Here is a 17,057-nt window from a genome sequence, read left to right on the forward strand (position 1 = left end):
AGCAAGTGGCTGATCATTACCAGATGGCCTTTCGAGACCGCGTTGACAGTTCCCTGCTGTGCGTGGCACAAAAAAAAGGTTTCTCGGGGCTCTACAGGTCCTTAGGTAAACTATCGGTATCTCTCCTCTAGAACATTATGGAAATAGGAATCGTTCCTACCTCTTCGTGAAACAGCATCACACATCCTTATATATTAACGTAAATTATACATATATTGTAAAAACGAGAATAGTTGTTTTTTTTTTTATAGGAAGTATTCACGTTAGGAAGGGGGTCATGCCTTGTGAATTCGATCATTTTTGGGGGACTATGTCTCGACTTTTGATGACATTGAAATGTGTTGTGGTCCAAGTGAAACTGGAAGAAATCCGAAACAATACACCCAAAAGTGTCCGATATCGTGTGTAATGACTCAATCACATGGTAACTTGTAGAATAAGAAGAATTAATTCCACATAAATTGCATCGTTTTGTCTTACGACACGAAAAAATGTATATGGAAAACTTCTGAATTCTTGTCTATAATGACCTAAAAATGATTAGATGGAAGGTTCCCTGGCAGGAATGCGATGGCGTATCTATATCTTGTCCAATGAGACGAGACAGTAGACGTAAACATAGGCGCTCGAGTGCGACAGAGTTGAAGTTACCCTTGCAAGACAATTAGCAAAGGACGCACGCTGGGTGCTTCACTGCCTCGGTCTCGTTGGACAGAGCATAGGTACGAATACGCGGCCGATTGGATAAGAGTGCAAGGGACAGGCCTCGTTTCACACGTACTTTCGGCGACAGTCGATATATTGGCTACAGCGGTCACATATACTATGTAGCGTGTGACGTCGAAGCCAAGATACTGGGTCTGCGGGCGCGGCGGAGATGAGCATAGGCAGACCTAACGATAGACTCCCCAAAAATGGTGGCACTGAAAGAATGGCGACGTTAAAATGGTTTTTTTTTGGGTTGCGTCGTAAGACCTTACGTACGACGCGACAAGAACGCGACCAAGGCCAGGTATAAAAATCCCTATCGACGACCTACCGACCATGGACGTCATAAATTAAAAATCCTTCCGATTGTACCCACCACTTTCGTAATTTTTAAGCCAGCCGAATGCAGCACATGCGGAACCTTGTACACCGTTAGCGTACTAAGATTTACAACCGTAGATGCTTGCGAACCAAATGTTGTACGTGTACTTCCACTTTTCCAATTTTCCACTATTTCCACCAGCTTTCGAACACACCTTGCAACCAATGAATTCTAATCATTTTAAACTTGTTCTCCGGAGTTTTGACTTATAATCACTTATAAGATATAAGATATAATTTAACTATGCTACAATTGATTTGTGAAGCTGATTTCCATCGTTCCATCGTTAAATTAGATTATAGTTTGAACCATTACTTCTTAACATTACAACTCAGATGAACAATATTCTTTTCTCTACTTCGAACATGGATTGTGTGCGGATGCTGTCGTGGCACCGGCGGCCGATGCCACGCGGCCTGTGCCAGGTGGCGGCCGCCGGTGCCAGGCGACCTGTGCCAGGCGGCCGAAAACGGCTTGCCCAGCTCTCAGCGGATGCATAGGCATCCGGGATGTAGAGGGGAGTAAACTGTTCGGGAGTTAGGTAGTGAACCCCCGCTGTGTGCGGGTCTTAGCTTTTGTTGCGAGCATCTCGAGCGCCTTCTCAGGTTGCTTTTTATGGTTCCGGTGCGTATGGATTAGAAAATCGTGGTAGTATCCATGCTAACGTTCGCCTCCGGCAAGTATGAAGAGACCCTAATTCGGATCATATTTACACTAATTTTCTGTTAATGAAATTGTAATAGGAAATAACTTTCATCGTTCATTACACAATTAAATATTATCGGAATTATATCATATTTGGTTTCATTTTAATCAGAAAAATTCCAGGAATATGTTGGTGAAAGTCTCATAAAAAACAAATGGAAAATAAAGAAGTTTTATTGTTGGATTAGTAGTGGTCTTCTGGTCTCACACCGATATACCCGACCGTGTTTGTTACACTTCTCGGCGGCGACGGCTCGCGAGCTTCTCGGCCCCTCAGGGGGTATACTCCGCGGTAGTAGGGATATTTCGACGTCGGCTAACTTAGTAGTCTAGGCGACATATAATACCCTACAATACCCTAACCCTTTTTTTCGTGAGGAAATGCTTTTCGCATACCCCGGATTCCTGGGGGAAGCCTTCGGATTGGGCTTCCCAAGCCCCAGCTCGGTCCACCTACAGCTCCCGGAGTCTTCGTGCCCCGCTTGGAGCCGGTGTCCCGAGGGAACCAGCCTCGGCCGAGGCAAGAAGACGCCGCCACCGGAAGGAAGGGCCGTGGGAGGCGCGGTCCGGCACGCCCCGACCCTTCCTACCCCACCCCTCCCACGGATCCCCCTCACCTAGGGGAGGGACGGATCGACACCTCCCCACACCGAGAATATTCCCGGGGGTGTCATCCCACCACGGGGGGAACTAAGCTCCCCCCCCCCGGGGCCGGGGTCAGCTCACACCGCGATAATACCCTAACCCTTTTTTTCGTGGGGAAAATGACTTTACGCATACTCCGACTCCCTGGGGGAAGCCGGGGTTATGTGGGACGACCCCTGGAGAAAATTCCCCAGAAGGCTACCCACTAAAAAACCCACGCCCACCTAAGCTATAGGGGGAGGTGCCTGGATCACGCGAGTACTCAACAGGACAATTCCCAGCTATCATCGCACCCCGGGGGAGGGGGTTAGCCTCCCCCATTGCCTACGCTATAAGACCCCGGGCGGGGGGATCCGCCCGGTGTCCCCATCCCTGGAGCCTTCGGATTGGGCTTCCCGAGCCCCAGCTCGGTCCACCCACAGCTCCAGGAGTCTTCGTGCCCCACTCGGGGCCGGTGTCCCGAAGGAACCAGCCCCGGCCGAGGCAGGAAGACGCCGCCACCGGAAGGAAGGGCCGTCGGAAGCGCGATCCGGCACGCCCCGACCCTTCCTTTCCCCAAACCCCCCACGGATCCCCCTCCCCAATCGGGGAGGGACGGACCGACACCCCCCCACACCGGGAAACTAACCCGGGGGGTGTCGGCCAATTACGGGAGGAGCTATGCTCTCCCCCGGGAGCCCGGGTCAGCTCACACCCCGGGCCCCAAATTCACCGCCCCCAATGGTGGGGGCATGACAGGGAGCGGGGAACCTCCCCGCGCCAACCCCACTCCGCCCCCCCACCACCGGGGGAACACGTTAACGCGGGGGAGACCCCACGCCCAGATACTCCTCGCGGAGCCCGGGTCCCTCTCCCGGGCCCGCTCGGCGGCCTCCTTCTGCTTCATAACTTCATCGCAGAAGGAGGCCACCGCCTTCCACGACCCCACGCTGTCGACCATGTGGTCGACCACGGTCGACAGCGCGAGGTCCCACCCGCCCACTGCGGCTCTCAGGACACGGCGCGGCCCGGCCCAAGCAGGGCACTCCTCCAGAGTGTGCCGCGCCGTGTCGACATCTTCGCCGCAGTGGTGGCACCGCGCAGTCGGCTCCCGCCCCATTCTATGCAGGTACTCTCCGAAGCAACCGTGGCCGGAGAGCACCTGCGTGAGGCGGAAGGTCAACCTTCCCCGCCTCCCGCACCATATGTAAAATATGGGCAGGAGGGCCCGGACAATCGGACGTGTGGAGGGCGTTAGCAGCGCCCTCCACTCCGATAAACTTTCCGTCCGGGCCTGGCGATTCTGGCCCTCGAGCTCCTCCTCCTCCTCGCGCGTGAGTTCCACCCCCGGCGGGCGGCGGAAGGAGCGGGCGATGTGGTATAGCTTCGCCCGCTCCGCCGCCACCACAGTGAAGGGTGGAATCACGGCGAGGAGTCCCGCCGCCTCGGTGGAGATGGTGCGGTACCCCCGTATGACCCGCAAGGCCAGCCGCCGCCGCACTCTTTCTAAGAGTTTGCGGCTGGGCGTGCTGGCCTCGAGCGAGCGGTGCCATACGGGGGCCCCATACAGGGCTATAGACCGCACCACCTCCGTATAGAGGCGGCGTACTTTCAAATCCGGCCCCCCGACATTCGGCAGCAGCCGCGCCAATGCGGCTGCCGTCCTCTCTAGTCGGGGGGCGAGGAGCTCAAAGTGTCCATCGAATCGCCAGCGGTCGTCTATGATCTGGCCCAGGTACCTCATCCTGGGCCCGATCGCGACGGAGGTTTCAGCGACACGAATCCGGAGATCTTGATCCCCGTCGATCGGTGCAGGTGGCATGGGTGTGGTCTCACCTACTATAATTCTCAGTTATCCTGGGTTTTTTCGGGGTTGGGTGGGAAAGGGGGAGGAGGTCACAGACTCCTCCCAGGGGTCCTCGGAAATTTTGTCCGCGCAGGGGAGGATCCTCTCCTCCTCAGACTCTGCCTCATCTCCGTGGGCCGTGCTCCACTCCTGGGCTTTCAGCTCAAAATACTGCGATACCTCCCTCAGGTTGATATCCAGGTAGTCCTCCATTCGAGATCGGAGGTCGGGCTCCTCCGTGGTACCGGTTTCTTTCGTCGCGTCAATGAGGAGGAGCGTCCATCCGTCTCTCCATTCCTCCTTAAGGAACACCCAAATAAGAGTGACCACCTGCGGTGACATCAGGCTAGCCGCTGTCTGCTTCATTTGCACCAGGTAGTATACCGGGGGTGGGGGGATTATAAAAGACCTAGATGGACATAAACTATTGGGTTGTTCGGAAAGTAATTTCGTTTTTTTCCCAATAGATGGCGTAATTGTATTTTTTCGCAGCTAATTTCACACTTAAGCCGCATTGTCAATATATATTTTGACAGCCGATATATCAAGGCTTGTTTGCGAAAAAGTTTGTTTAATCTGCGCAATAGTTTTTGTTTGATGCCCTATCAAATATGGAAAGTTGAAAGCAGCATTTTCGGCATAATTTATTTTATTATTATCGAAAAGGTAAAAAATGCTGTTCAAGCAAGACAAAATTATTCGCTGTGTTTGAACGCCAGTGCCAAAACTGGTTTGAAAAATTTCATTACAGCAAATTTGATGTTGAAGATGCGCCACTTTCTGGAAGGCCAGTTGAAGCTGATAAAGATGGAAAGGGGTACAGTTCCTTTCTGAAAGTTTCATTGACCTTCCGGAGATCAAGGCAAAATCGACATTTGTCATTGGGCTCCTTCACAATAACGATGAGGCTGGACCACTCGCTACGCGAAGGTTCTACTACTCCTTTCCGTAGTAGTTTAGCTACCTTCGCATAATACTACTCCTTACTCGGTAACCCCTTTTAGTTCCGAAAAGCCTACGAGCGCGGTTTCGAGGAACCTCTGCAGTATCCGTTCCTCAGTACTGTACAGAAGTACTGTTGCAGTCCACAGCAACACGAAGTGATTGGTGAGTCCACGAAAAAGAATTTGAGGTGTGGTTGCGCGGCGAAATACCAAATTCTGCGATAGATTACTTGGTTTCTAAACAGAAATGTTCCACAAAGGTAATCTATCAGAGACCTGAGTTCTTGGGTCCTTAGGGTTCTGGGTCCGTGGGTGACGCCATCATGGTGTTCAAAAATATTCTCGGACGAATCGGATATGGAGTGGACAACTGGATCATCCAAAAAACTTCACGACATATAAATAGTATAGTTAACTAAATACTAACAGAACAAATCAGAACCTCAACTGCAACAACAATTATGAAGAGATAACTTCACACCACTAAGCATGGAGAGTCAAAAAGAAGTAATTAAGCGGAAGGAGTCTCAATCCCAATAACAATCCTTACCCCCTGTTGAAGAGTCCGGTCGGTGCTACCGATGTGGTCGCTCAAGTACATACAGTGGCTCACGAAAGTATTCGAACGCTTACGTTTACAAATTTTAATGGATAAAATAAGATGTATTAAACTAATCTGTATAGAACAATTTGGTATCTGTAGTAAGGGGGAAGCGTCAAGATTATGTCAGTAAAATTTGAAAAGGATTCAACAGCGTAGGCAGAAGTTATGATATATTTATTAGAAACACGCGTAATAAGTGACTCACAAAAGTATTCGAACGCTGTAACGCTGTTGATATGTTTTCATCTTTCTTAGAAAGGAATGTACACATTACTACTAAATGAAAACATTGGTACGCTCAGTTGTTGTTAAGGCATCGTTTCCGTAACAGCAACGTAGAACTGTGCACAGTAGTAGTTAAAACGAAGACTAAAAAGTCAGAAACACAAAAGTGTGAAAGAGAAATGATACTTCGATTGCACAAGGATGGAAAATCATATAACGAGATTGCAGAAATTATAAACAGAAGTAAGTCTACAATACATTATATTATTAAAAAATCAAAAAATGAAGGAACAATTGCGAACAACGCTCGATCAGGTCGACGAAAGAAATTAACTGAAAGAGAACAGAAAATTATCATTCGCGAAATAAAAAAAGATCCTACTATATCCGCTCCTAAACTCACAAATATGGTAGCTGATATGTTTCATAAAGAAGTTCATCCCGAATTATGTCGACGAATCTTACGAAATAATGATTTTCATGGAAGTGTACCACGAAAGAAGCCATATATTAATGCGGTAAATCGAAAAAAAGACTGGTTTTTGCAAAAGCATATCTCAATAAAGATCATTTTTTCTGAGATAAAGTCATCTTTTCGGATGAGTCTAAATTTAACATCTTTGCCTCAGATGGTCAAAATTATGTTTGGAGAAAACGAAATACGGAATTGGAAATAAAAAATTTACACTAAACAGTGAAACACTGAGGTAGATCGGTTATGGTGTGGGGGTGCATGGCAGCAAGTGGCACCGGAAATTTGGTATTCATTGGTGGAATACTCGATAAATATAAGTATTTAAATATTTTAAGGAACAACCTTAAAGAAAGTGCCCGCAAATTAGGATTATTGGAAGACTTCCACTTCCAACAAGATAAGAATCCCAAGCATACTGCAGGAATTGTGAAAGAATGGATCATATATAACACACCACATATGTTAACTACTCCACCGCAAAGTCCAGACATAAATCCAATTGAAAATTTATGGACTGAAATCGGAAAAAGATTAAATAAGTATCAAATAACTTCAAAGGAGGTATTGAAACAAAAAATCATACAAGTATGGACTTCCATTGAGTGTACTTTTACAAAATCATTGGTTTATAGTATGGAACGTCGATTAAGACACATCGTTACTGCTAAAGGTGGTCCAAAAAAATATTAACATTAAATAATGTAATAATATATGTAGCGTTCGAATACTTTTGTGAGTCACTTATTACGCGTGTTTCTAATAAATATATCATAACTTCTGCCTACGCTGTTGAATCCTTTTCAAATTTTACTGACATAATCTTGACGCTTCCCCCTTACTACAGATACCAAATTGTTCTATACAGATTAGTTTAGTACATCTTGTTTTATTCATTAAAATTTGTAAACGTAAGCGTTCGAATACTTTCGTGAGCCACTGTATCTCGAAGAAGTGTTCTATTCCAATAACGATGAATTGAAAATGAGGCCTGACCAGTTTGGTTGTAGTATTGTGTTTATTCAATAGTGAATTTGTTGCGTTCTTACAAATGTTAGCTTTACGTGCTTGTTGAGAGTCTGATCGGATCTGACGGTGTTTGTACTTCCCGTCCACGAAAAGATGACACAGATTTCGATAGAGGGGTGTAGGGGGATCTGCGGAACCCAATCATGACGCCACCCTGCGGACCCCACTCTTACGCTTATAGGTTCTGGCGGGAACGGTAGGCATAGGAATTCAGTGTCACTACATCGCCCTGTACCAGTCACACTCAATACATGCACTTGCGTGCATTTAGGAGGCCCAAACAGTCAGGAGGCCCAAAAAAGCGATTTTTTAAGAATTTTTCCTGAGAAGACTTACATTTATTAATGTAAAAATTTGTACACATATTATGGCAATTTTTAACTGTATTGTAACATTTGTATTTGTAAAAATAATAATTTTGAAAGTTGCTATAGCTGATCTCCAGGAGCTCGTCTCAAAAAAGGCGCCTTGCGGTGACCACGATATCTCTGGACTGGATCATCTAAAATCAAAAAACTAAACGGATTTCGTTAAAGTAATGTATAATCTTGTAATTAATCGAAGGTTTTTTCTCGCCGATGAATATTTCTTTTTTCATAAACAATTTAAGGCCAAAATTTTGGTGAAAAATCGATTTTTTTGGAGAAGCCGCCATTTTGACAAAAAATTTTATTTTTCTTATTCCTTCGATTAATTACAAGATTATACATTACTTTAACGAAATCCGTTTGGTTTTTTCATTTTAGATGATCCAGTCCAGAGATATCGTGGTCACCGCAAGGCGCCTTTTTTGAGAGGAGCTCCTGGAGATCAGCTATAGCAGCTTTCAAAATTATTATTTTTACAAATAAAAAATGTTAAAATATAGTTAAAAGTTACCATAACATGTGTACAAATTTTTACATTAATAAATGGGAAAGTCTTCTCAGGAAAAATTCTTAAAAAATCGCTTTTTTTTGGGCCTCCTGACTGTATATAACCCCTCAAGTAATTCGGTCAACTGTTGAAGATGTGGAGCGCGAAGTAGGGATATCAGGTAGTCGAGCGTTGATACCTACAAGTATCTCTGTGCCATCTTTTCGTGGACAGGGTGCAATTTTGTATACTAAAACAGGGGTGTCAAACTGACCGTGGCGGCCCGCGAGCCAAATGTGGCTCCTCCATTTCGCTTGCTCCGCAGCCCCGTAGGAAGACATTCCGCTCCACGCTTCCTTCACTCTGTTGAATTTCTCCTGAAGGTGTCGTACAAGCACTATCATTAGCAGACTCTATGTCATTTTGGCGTCGCCGACTAGAGATATCATTCAGAGCTTACGACAAGGCGCTTGTAAATAATGCGAGTGCGATTGGCAGTAACGCGTAGCTTCATCTCGTCTCACACGCATTTCCAATGTTATCTTACTATTGGCCTAGACGGTCACATCTACAGATACAATCGTACAACAAAGAGAGCAAATAAGTGTAGACATTGATCTAGAATCCTTGTCAGCTCTGAATGATACATATAGAGCGTCTCCAGACAGGGGAAATTGAGGGGAATACAGTTAATCTCTCTCTGCCATTACCGGGTTAGGTCACGATACAGACGCAGACGCACCGCGAATAGAGTGCGCGCATTAAGGGGGCCGGCATGATTTGAAATCCATATACGTATGCAAGGGTCAAAATCTAGACAAACTGCCGCTTCAATATTGCAACGAGCAGTTTATAAATGGTCAATTGTCTTTCCCAAAGGTTCAATCTACGTCTGTATAGAGCCTAAATTGCGAATTTCTACCTCATCGTGGAGTAATTTACAATATTCGGCAGCATACATATCGTACATACGTAAACCTGTACTATCGATCTGCATTATCGACCGTATTCTATCGCAACGTACAGTGTTTGCCGCGGAGAGACCGTGGCGCTAGTAAGCGGAACCGCAAAATTGTGCCTTTTTTCTAGACATTTTACGTCTTAAATAAGTAAGTAATCAATTAAAAATGCATACCACCGTGTTTGTACATGTCTTTGCTACGTCTGTATAGAGCCTTTTTTCGATACGAACACTAAATCTCTCGAAATTAAGAGAATCCCTCAGCGGCAGCCGTCTTGTGACGTCATACTTGCTTCAGAATTCGAATTTTCTGCCGAATATTACAAATTACTCCACGATGAGGTAGAAATTCGCAATTTGGGCTCTATACAGATTGGACTTTTAGGAAACACAATTGACCACTTCTAAACTGCTCATTGCGATATTGAAGCGGCAGTTTGTCTAGATTTTGACCCTTGCATACGTATATGGATTTCAAATCATGCCGGCCCCCTTAAGTTGCGTAACTGGTCCGTGGCGGAGGCGTGGGGATGTTCACCGTCGAGGAATGGGGGAATGGCGTCGCGGAGGGGGCAAAGTAGAGTGGGAGATAAGTGTTAATCTGGCGACACCGAGTGTAGTAGTGGTTAGTCTGCTCATGGTGGGAGGAAGGGTTGACTGAGAGTGGGACACGTGCAACGCCTGGAGAAGTGGGGGCACTGGCTGACCGAGATCTAAACTCGTGTGGCTCTCGGACGGGAAGAAGTTCGCAGCTGTGTACTGCAACGTGGGACCAAGCGCGACCATGTCTTGGCCAATGATATTGGCCGAGTTTTTAAGTTCATTATGTATGCTAAGTCGTGTGGTACGTTAATGACGGTCAATCGCTGTACGATTTTATGATTCGGACGGCTTCGTAGAATTCTTGAACTTACGGAATTGATTGGTGTGTCATAAAGACATGTTGCAACTGTCTTGCTTATTGCGAATTGCCGAGGTATAGGTGAAATTGATTTATGATACAAAAGGTAGGTGTCACGTCCGGTGGTTCGACCGTAAATGAATAAACGCTTAAATAAAGAATTAGTATTAATTATTACAGAAAACCCGATGATGAATTATAAGAAAAGACGTCGACTTCATAAGTAAAAGAATCCTGGCAACACACAGCTGACTAGTCAGGAGACATCGAGAAAATTAAAAGATGCAAACTCCTGTGCCAGCACTTTTGAGAAACAAAGGACTGGCCACGTTATAAAAAGTTCAGATAGTAAAAATCCATACAAGTAGACACGTCGCGCCGGTAATAAAGTAGTTACGCGAAGTCCTTGTGACTGCCCAGTGCCCAGCGCCCAGCGACTACAACTTGTGAGCACCCTCCAAAATCAGCGACTCCAACCGACTTGCGAGCGCCCTCCAAAACCAGCGACTACCACTTGCGAGCGCCCTCCAAAAATCAACCGATTACAACTTGCGAGCGCTCTCCAGAAAACACCAACTCGGTAAACTAATATTATTGTTATAAAGCGAAACACTTGTAAGCCCTCTAGTATATGCGCTAGCTATATAAAATCCTTACTTGTAAAATCAAACTTTGAATATCTGATTCAGCACCTAATTCTGAATAAATCGATAATTTTGTTGTTTTTGTAAAAATACGGGTACAACTTATTTAACCAATCCTCAATTTCCCGAACCGTAGCCGGTGAATGCAGGTAGGTTCGAAACTGTGCCTTATCCCCTAGAAATTATAAACCGCCCCACCTGGGACGTAACATAGGTCAATTCATTTAACAAATCGATGTGACCTTGAAATCTCCAAAACGCCTCCGCCCTAAAGAACACGTACCGTATGAAAAGTTCCCCTCAAAGCCATTGAAATTCTATGTTTTCACATTTTCATAAAACATATGGCTTAGAAATTATTCGAGGTAATCGAGTTAACTGGAACACCCTGTATTTTCTGATAACGAGTCGATCAGACTCTTACAACCAATACGGTGATTAAAGTGATTAGAGCCAACGGAAATAATTATTTGTCAATTTACCTGCATACAAAAAATTGAAAAAATAGATTTGGCGAGAATTACTAATAACAGCTCGCGCGAATTGATTGCATGCTCAAGTAACTCTATTTCAGGCAGTGCTTATCAAGATCATGTTTATTTTTGTTTTATCGGAGCACATGCACTGGGCATCTAGCCTCTCGTAGTGTTTAACTGTTCGCCTGATAATGGATTGTCGCCTTCTGTGATAATGTTTAACTATATTTGGATGTGGAATGATAGGGTTTTTTGTGAGGTAGAGCTGCTTCTTTTTTTGTGAACTGTGCGACTTTAATTGTATCTCTAATGCGCATTTCTGTAACTAATTCTTTTGAAGTGAGTAATTGGCTTATAATAATCAAATGAATTTATAAATTGTTAATAGGAAATGGTGTTACAAATATTTTCTATACTGCAATTTTAATAAATAAAGTGTGGAACATTATTATTCTTTATAAGGCGATTAATCCACTAGTTGTTTATGTTAATGCTTCCCTTCGAGAGTACATAAATCGTTAATTACGTGGCGTCTAGATAAGATCGTTGTCAAAATTAAGAACTTAGATTCCCATAATGTATTAAATTCCGGGAATGATAGCATATTCTACAGATGATTTACACAATAATTCATTATTAACTAATACCAAAGAAACAGAGAAATAATAGAAATACTTCAAATAATGGTTACTTTGTAAATTTAATATCATTTAAGAATGTATAATGTATTTATGTCAAACAAAAGTTTGTTAAGGTTAAACAGAGTTTCTATTTTCATTGAAATAAGTAGAGGCTTCATTAAACTGGAGAACCACACATCACGGATGGACTTATGGTCTCCACCATAACGCCCATTATCCCTTTCCAGTAAGCGCCGTTACCGTGGGACAACGAAAGGCGAGACATCAGCGAACGCAGCATTCGTTTGAGGAGCCCTTACCGTGCCCATCACTGGATCACCCTCATATAGAATCTATATTGATTCCAGTTTCTGTGTATAATTTATTTTAGAGTTATACAATAAGCACTCTTTGTCCTGTGAACGTATCGTATTAGAAGATTGTATGAGGAATCGTTGTCCATATAAAAGATTCAGCGTAAATGTTGCTAGAGAAAAATATGCGAAATTATCTACATACCTTACTTAGTCAAGGACACTCCCCGAGTAACCTCTAAGTTACTTAAAGAGTTATTAATTATTAATAGTTACATAAAAACAGACTGTTTTGATCCCGTGACGACTTTTTTTGTTGTAACTTTAGTCCAGTGCACCAGTGCAGTAACGTATTTATATTGTAGCGAAAAACGAAAGTAAGAGGATAACTATTATTGGCGGGAAAGTACCGGAAGAGTCCGGGACGAGACGACGAGACAAACATGCTACGAATTCTTGGCAAATTATTATTAATATTTGATTGGAGTACACGTACTATACATTCATTTTTCAAAATCATATCATAGCAAATTTTAATAACGCTAAAATCGTTGCGCATGCGTAAAAAACCTGCACGATATCTCATCACTGCTAGAGACAGGAAGTGTAACAGGTGTCTATGTGAATGCGTCTGCCGAAGATCGCGCCCGCACGTGATGATTGGGGCAAATTAAAAATTGACTGTTAAACGAATGTATGCCTGCATGAGTGCACGTGTGCATGCGTTGTTTTGTTCAATATTTACAACATCCCTTCTTGAACAATACAATGTTATTTTGTGTGCTGTTCTTCTGATGTGTTTTATGTTCTTCCTTTCTCTATCTTCCTATTAATCCAGTTTCCTCACGGTTACTATAGCTCGTTGTTTCTGAAAAGCCTGCCTGAGAAGCGCCTTCGTAAAGATGTCGGCTTATTTCTCGTCGGTCGCTCTGATGAATTGAAACTATTATAAGCTATATATAAATTATGGCACTCCATTTTTCATGATCTTCGGCGTGCTTTGATTATCCAGGTACAGGGCCGTAGATGGGGCCTCGGGTTTGTCACTTTACGTAGCAAACATTTTACCTAGACGATTTCTTCAACAGCTTCGCGTATAGGGCTTGTCAATGTAGTTTGAAATGTAGTGTTTAGGAGGGTCAGTTTGTCCCGTGGCTTCGAACAGCGTACAAGGCCATCTTGAATGAGGCTTTGGCGGCTGCTGAGTGTGTAAGCGAGAGAGGGAAAAAGTCAGGAAGCGTTTCGTCCTGGGCCCGCTAGAGGACTCGTCAGTAAGCCTATCTAGAGGGGGCCTGTCCAGAGTCGTCAGATCAGGGGAAATGACTCTAATTGAGGGGGAAAAGTTACCCTCTGTTTGCCAGTAGCGGATTAGTCACGTGACATTGTGACACATGCACAAGAGAAACGAAACGCGTCACGTGACCAGGTCGTGTCGTAAGCTTGGGGGGATAGCGTCGTAGAAGGGGAAAATAGAGTGGGGCGACACGTTTTAATCTGGCGACTCAGGCCCTGTCTTAGACGGTGGGATATCGGAAGGACGTGAGAACATATATGTATAGGGATCGGTGACGGAACAGGTAGTATCGGTATAGGTGTTGACTATTTGTCCATCTTCTGGCGAGCGTAGAAGGTAGCCGCCACAGAGTCATTTACCCGTAGGGGGTACTAGGCCCGTAGCGAGCGGTTACGCGTTTCGGGTGAACCTAGTTGGGTTACTTGAGAGTGCAGCCCTAAATGAAATGATGCAGCTCACATGACCGACAGCGAACAAGCACCATGAGGGAAAGTTGAAGAGCACTTCGCCATGCACTTGCAACAAAGAGCAACGATTTTCTGTTTGATTGAGCTCCAAAAGTTTGGAGTTTTCCCATTTGTGGATTTTCTTGTCTCTGTGTCGCCTGCGTAATCTGCGTCATTGTAGGCGCCGAGGGTCGTACTCGCTTGGGTATGAAAGGGACGTTCATAATTTGTTGTCCCTTTTATGTAAAGTCGGTCACGAAAATATTCGGACACCACTATAGTTTTGACTATTATAATCCGTACTTCAGAAATTTATGCAATAAGAACAAAAAGAGGTTTCACGTATGTTACTATGCAGTGTGTAGTTAACAAAAACATAAAAGATATTTATTTACGATAAGTGATTACATAAATAATACAAGAAAAATGGAAAGTACGCTCATTTTCATGTCACGAAAATATTCGGACTCTATTAAAACTAAGTTTATAACACTATATATAAATCTTGTTTTTATAAATTAATATTTTGTTGGATATCCCATATGTTTTATGACGTGCCGTAATTGCGTTCGCATATTGCAAATTATTCTTTTTAAATAATCTTGCCCAATACGTAGCCATTCTTCTTGCAGACGTCTTTTTAGTTCGTCTTTATTGTTTATGGGAGTTGTTCGAATTCGGCGATCTAATTCATCCCATAAATTTTCATTGGGATTCACACCTGGCAATTTCGGTGGTGGGTGGAGGTCATTCTTGCATGTGTATAACAAGAATTCTTGCACAACACGCGATTTGTGCTTTGGGTCGTTATCCTGATAAAATTTTATTCCACTTTGAAGTCCCATATTATCAGCACTTCTTTTTAAATTGTTTTGCAAAATGTGCAGATACCTATTTTTATCGAGGATGTCGTCGATAAAAACTAATTCGCCTACTCCATGGGCAGAAATACAGCCCCACACCATTACAGACCCACCACCGTGTTTCACAGTCGGCTGGAAATGTCTCGGATTTAATTCTTCTTTCGATTTCCGCCATACTCTAATTCTTTCATCACTTCCATAAATATTAAATTTGAACTCGTCCGCGAAAATTACGTCTTCCCACCACTGACTTTCCTTTGAAATATAGTTTTTTACAAAATTCAGTCTCTTCATACTGTTGTTCGCGTTAATATACGGCTTTTTTCGAGCTATACTTCCATTATAGTCCTCTGATCGTAATACTCTTCTTATGTTTTCCGGATGCACTAATATTCCACGGTCATTATTTAATTCAGCTGCTAACTTTGGAGCCCTTATCCGAGGATCACATTTGATTCTCCTAATTATGGAGCGTTTATCACGAGTATTGAGGATCGGTTTGCGTCGGCCTTGAGGGATAGATTCAATTTTATCTTCGTTCTTGTAACGTCGCACAATATCCCATACCGTGTTCTTACTAATATTTAATAAATTTGCAATTGTGCGAATCGATTTCCCCTTTTCCCGATCAAAAATTACTAATTGTCGCATATCAAACGACGTGTTCTTACTTTTCCGATCCATTTCGCACAAATTTTGAGCAAGACTGACAAATATTCGATCTCTAACACACTCTGTACATAGTATGAATGATATGTTTACAAACGATGTTTCAGTCAGTTCCTGGAACCTGGAAACTTGAGAAGAATAGCAAGTGTCCGAATATTTTCGTGACATGAAAATGAGTGTACTTTCCATTTTTCTTTTATTATTTATGTAATCACTTCTCATAAATAAATATCTCTTATGTTTTTGTTAACTATACACTGCATAGTAACATACGTGTAACCTCTTTTTGTTCTTATTGCATAAATTATTGAAGAACGGACTATAATAGTCAAAACTATAGTGGTGTCCGAATATTTTCGTGACCGACTGTATGTACATTTCAATATTCGGCATCCCAGTGAATCTTCCTTAAGAACCACCCCCTTCAAGGTTTCTCCCACATTTTTGACACACATAACAGTTTTAAACAGTTATTTTCGGAACCGTTTCAAGCCCTGAAAAATAGTAGATGAAAATATAATACGTGCATTAAAAGGAGCATTCTTGAATGAGAAAGTGATGAAGCTGTTTGCATACAAGCATTCCTCTAAAGGAGAATGAAAGGAGAAAATAAAAGAAGAAAATAACTGAAGATAAACAGTAATGTACTATATTGAAATATCCTATGTTGTAGTATAGTATAATATTATGTACCTATATGTAATGCGATACAGTGACATGTTGTATAAAATGAAATTGTTATTATCATAAGTGAAAATAAAACAATGAATTTTTAAAAGAATTTTTATTCAATCAAAGTATGCACCACAACAGTAATGGCCTTCTCACAAACAAAATACGAAATGATATGTTCGATTTTTATAAAAATTGGTATATATGTTCGATGAATTCCTCGAATGCTATGCTTATCACATTGACAGACAATTAGAAGCTAAAACGATTGGAGAAACGTTCATCAGTTTCCGAGCATTTACTGTTATGCTTCAATTTACAATGGCTGTGTAATTTTAAAACTGTTCAAGGAAAGTTCAATGAGTTTACCATGTTTAACATTCATTATTCTTCTTCCATTCAAAACGATTGAATTTTTAGTAGCATAGGTAAGTGGAAATCTTTGTACCAATTGACGGATGAGTGTTTTGGTAATAAGGCTCAGCGGTACGAGCATGTGATCATATGGTAAAGCGACTAGATTTATAGCGACATTTTATGCAATGAACGTTGAGATTTGCAATGTATCACCACAAGAGAATTCCGCATAGTCATGTTTATTTATTCATTTAAGATGCCGCGCGAGATTGGACGATGGCTAGTCCGTGAGTGCAAAATGCAACGTTGTTTGTGAGAGCTGTTCTCCTTTGGTTCGCGCTGTAGTATTGTTAATAAAAGATGCTCGAGTTATGCGAACCGTGTTGGACGTGTTACCTTTGTTTGCACACTCCTGGCAACCTTGTGGCGCAAGTGATGTAATTCTA

Source organism: Halictus rubicundus, chromosome 6, assembly GCF_050948215.1.
Source record: "Halictus rubicundus isolate RS-2024b chromosome 6, iyHalRubi1_principal, whole genome shotgun sequence".
Classification (NCBI taxonomy): domain Eukaryota; kingdom Metazoa; phylum Arthropoda; class Insecta; order Hymenoptera; family Halictidae; genus Halictus; species Halictus rubicundus.